Source organism: Humulus lupulus, chromosome 9 (assembly GCF_963169125.1).
Source record: "Humulus lupulus chromosome 9, drHumLupu1.1, whole genome shotgun sequence".
Lineage (NCBI taxonomy): Eukaryota > Viridiplantae > Streptophyta > Magnoliopsida > Rosales > Cannabaceae > Humulus > Humulus lupulus.
Window position 1 is genome coordinate 143,602,449 of NC_084801.1, and position 4,079 is coordinate 143,606,527.

The following is a 4,079-nucleotide window of genomic DNA, read 5'->3' on the forward strand; positions in this document are numbered from 1 at the left end:
GAATAGGCTTTGGAAGATTGGAGATTGAGTTAGAAACGAAGGAGATGAAGAAGGTCGGTTCAGGGATGTTTTGGGCTGGAGGTAGCGCTACAGCGCCCACCCTAGGGCGCTATAGCGCTCCTCAGGAGGGTTTTTGGCTTTTGGGAGGTTCTGAGTAGAGCGCTGTGGCACTAGGGGTTGAGCGCTGTAGCGCTACCCTGTTCCTTCCAAACCCCGTTTTGAGTGTTTTTAAGGGTTTTTGACTTGAGGTTTCAATCCTTAAGGCCCGGGATCGATTCTACTCACCGTGTGGGCATGTTTCGAGGTCCCGAGGATGGTGCTTAGGTTAAGACCCTATTATTGTGGATTCTGATTAATGGAGGTTATAATTGGTTGTGATTAGGTAACCGCTAAGGAACTAAAAGATCAATCGTTCTCAGGGGTCGTCTTTATCATACTTCTCGCTCGAACTTGAGGTAAGAAAACAGTGTATGGGTACAGTTGCACCCTGTACAGGTATATGACATGCATGGTTTGATATTGAGGCATGTTGGTTGATATATGTGAACGTGAATTGCATATTAAATGCTAATGAATGCTGATTACCTGTTTAAGACACTGACTAGTCAGGGACCGACCCTAAAGTCGACGATCACGCATTGAATGGCTCTATGGCATTAATGCGGGACCGACCCTAAGGTCAAGGAACTTATAAGCGCTTGCCTGGTCTACGACCAGATGTCTATAGCCAAGGTATACGACCCCGGTGACCGTTAGTCACGTGGCTAAGGGACGTTGTCCATAGCTTCGACTCTAGAGTCGTGAGGAGGGTTATGTTGGTGACTAATCACCATGCACCTGTCCTGATCGAACATATGAAGGAATCACTTAAACGTTAAGCCCTGGTGACCCTATCATCACATGGCTAGAGGGAGCGATGCTCATTACTGTGACTTTTGGCTATTGTCACCTATTTGTTGGACTGATAGTCCTGAATGGTTACTATGATCGTTGTTGATATTATATCATGTTTTATTGTGTTTTCTTGCTGGGCCTTGGCTCATGGGTGCTATGTGGTGCAGGTAAAGGAAAGGAAAATCTTGGCCAGCCTTGAGTAGAGAGCTTGGGCGATGAGATGTACATACAGGGCCGCTTGACCGCCACGGTCAAGGACTTCTCAGAGGGACTAGGGGTTTACCCTGTTTTTGCCGCTTAGGCCGGCGGGGATTGTAAATTTGGAACTGTAGCGACTCTTTTGTATTACGAACCACTTGTAAATATTTTGAAAGGCTCATGAGCAGTTTATTTACTTAATGAAATGTACCCTTTCCTTTTTACTGGTTTTCCACCTTAACCTGATAATAACACTTAGATCACGTTTTTAACCAAAGGACTCGGGTAGCGGGTCAAATTTCCGGTTCACCGTTCACCGTAACTGTTCTGGGGTAACCAGGGCGTTACATCTATAGACGGTCTACAATGAGATAGGACTAAAATACCGTTTTACCCCTCATTGTATTTTATCCTTAAAACACTTAGTTCCTTGTAAATGATATTTTAGTAAACTAATTTAATTACTGAAATGAGATCTCTATCATTTAACACCTTGAACCAAACTAAAAGGAAACCATCGTTTCACTTCTTCATCAGAAGCTATAGATGTTCATATCTATGATTAACACTCCCACTCAATTATACTACCGAGTTCCCAAGATGTAAGTATGGGCTAGTCCGTAGGGTAAGCTGGTAACGAACAAGTCAAAGAACTCAAATAATACAATCAGTTAGAATACTAACCACTCAGAATTGAGATTGAATTGACCTATGGTCAACTATATGATATGACTAGAATAGATAATAACGGTATGTTTACTTATCTTATCAACTGTCAATATCGGTCCTGTCCGATGTAACAAATACATCCGATCTAATCTACTTTGCTAATGTTCTGGAAAGAACATAACACTGTAATGTGTAAGTAGATCATATCGTAGATTGGCAAGTCAGTGTAAATCCGGTGCACTGACTAATCTTAGGACTAACTTATTTTTGAACATATAATCATATTTATATTCCACTGTGATTACGTCACTATAAATAAGATTAGCTATATGCTCGGGATTTAATAGAAGTTTATATTAAACAAATAATCATGAAAATAAAACATGTGAGCAAAGTGATTGACCAAGTCAAAAAATGATTTCTATTCTTTTATTGATAATAAAATGAGATTACAAAGAATTTGGGTTTTAATTAGGGCATAAAACCCCAACATTTACCTCAAGAGGTGACATGGACAAGTTAGCGGGCCATGTTCACAAAAATATGATGTTTAAGTTATGATGTTATGATGATGATGACCTTGTATATGATGCCAGTGTTGTGATGATTATGTTTATGTTTACGAAAATGATGCTATGATGTATGACGATGTATGAATGTGAATATGTTTTGTTGTGATTTACTTGTGTGTTATTTGTACTTCCTTACTGGGCTTTTAGCTCACCCCCTGACTTTCCCTTCCAGGTAGCAAATAGGTTTTCTCTTTGGCACATGTGGTGATGTGGGAAGTTCTATCATCGGGGTGTGTATGGCGTGGGGGCATCCTATGGACGAGAAATGATCAGTTTAAACACCATTTTTCTAAAAATAATGTTATGTTACTTGACATTCAGAACTTATCAGTGGGACTTGAACTTTGGTTATTTTTATGAACGTTGCATGAAAACTATTATTTTTCATTTTTAAACTATTGGGCCCAACTTGCATGTTTTAGCAAAGTCCCACTGAGATTTTATATTAAGTGGCTTTTTCTCCTATAAGTTCATGAGTATGCGAATGTTTTACAAAGTATTAGATTATGGCATTTTACACTTGAATACCACACTATTACATCTAGCATGAAATTTAATCAACATAAAATCAAACAACAAATAAGACCTTATGCCAAAACCCTCATGATCAACATTTTATGTTTCTTTTGCATTATTTTACAAGAATATTTATAAGACAACATTATCATAATACCAAACCAAACTTATGCCCTAGCATGTGTCTAATATCATTCTTGCATATTTTCCAATACATCATAAAAAATAAAAATACCATGGTTACATAACATAGGATCCCTACAAGAATCATGGGTCTAATATCAAGATGAATCCAAAAGAATCAACAATAATAATCAACTATGCACACAACCCTTTCTAATCACCCTAGGCTGAAACCCCTCATGCATCAAACAAAAACAACCCCTCAACCCAAAATCAAAAATAACAATCAACCAACAAATCAAAGGAAAACAAAACAAAATATCATTGTCAATCACCAAACCATAACATTCCCAAGAAATCAAAATAAAACATAGGTTGAGGGAGGAATCCAATACCTCTCTTGAAAGTATTTAAGAACCAAAATTATGGCCACCATCTTGATGAAATCCCCCTAGGGATTTCGAATACAACACACAAAAGCAAAGAAAAAAAAACGTTCTTAGATTCAAGAAGATGTAGAAACTAACAACCTCACTATGAACCCAAATACTTACCCTCGGAATTTCGAACCCTAGCCTCCAATCCTCTTGCAACAAAATCCAAATCTATCATCACCATCATTTTGCCTTGCTTAGAATCACGATGTAGAGGAAAAAACATGTAATGATATGAACCTTAACCCATACCTTAGGATCCCTAGTCTTGGCCTCTTCTTTCTCTTATCCTCCTCTTCTTCTTTCTCTTCTCCTTCTCTTCTTCTTCTCTTCACGTTTTTCTTCTACCCCTCTCTCTCTAGAACTCACGAGCTCTCCCTCTCCCTTCTCTCTAAGCACACAACAGCCACCAAGCCAAATCAGCCTTCAAGTTCTTTCTTATTTTCTATTTAAATGCCCCAATCACCTAAACCTAGCTAAGGAAAAGGTAATTATCATTTTCCTTTATTTTTCCTAAATGAAAAATAAAATCAGTTAATAATTTTACTCAGCCAATTAAATCCCTTTGAAAATTTACATCCCACTAACTTTTCTCTTTCCTTCATTGGAACACCGCACTAATAAGGTTAGGTTTAACTTTCGTAGTTCTAGGGTTCTGTGACTTGAGGCTGGG

The 4,079-nt window shown here is 38.3% G+C and overlaps 1 long non-coding RNA gene across 1 annotated transcript; it reads right to left on the minus strand.

The window, feature by feature from the left end:
- Positions 1-2,449: 2,449 nt before the first annotated feature.
- Positions 2,450-3,790, minus strand: LOC133802166 (uncharacterized). Its single transcript, XR_009877175.1, has 3 exons — positions 3,659-3,790; positions 3,368-3,577; positions 2,450-2,585 (listed from the first exon to the last, which is right to left on the minus strand). It is a non-coding gene; the product is annotated as an uncharacterized LOC133802166 (long non-coding RNA).
- Positions 3,791-4,079: the final 289 nt, after the last annotated feature.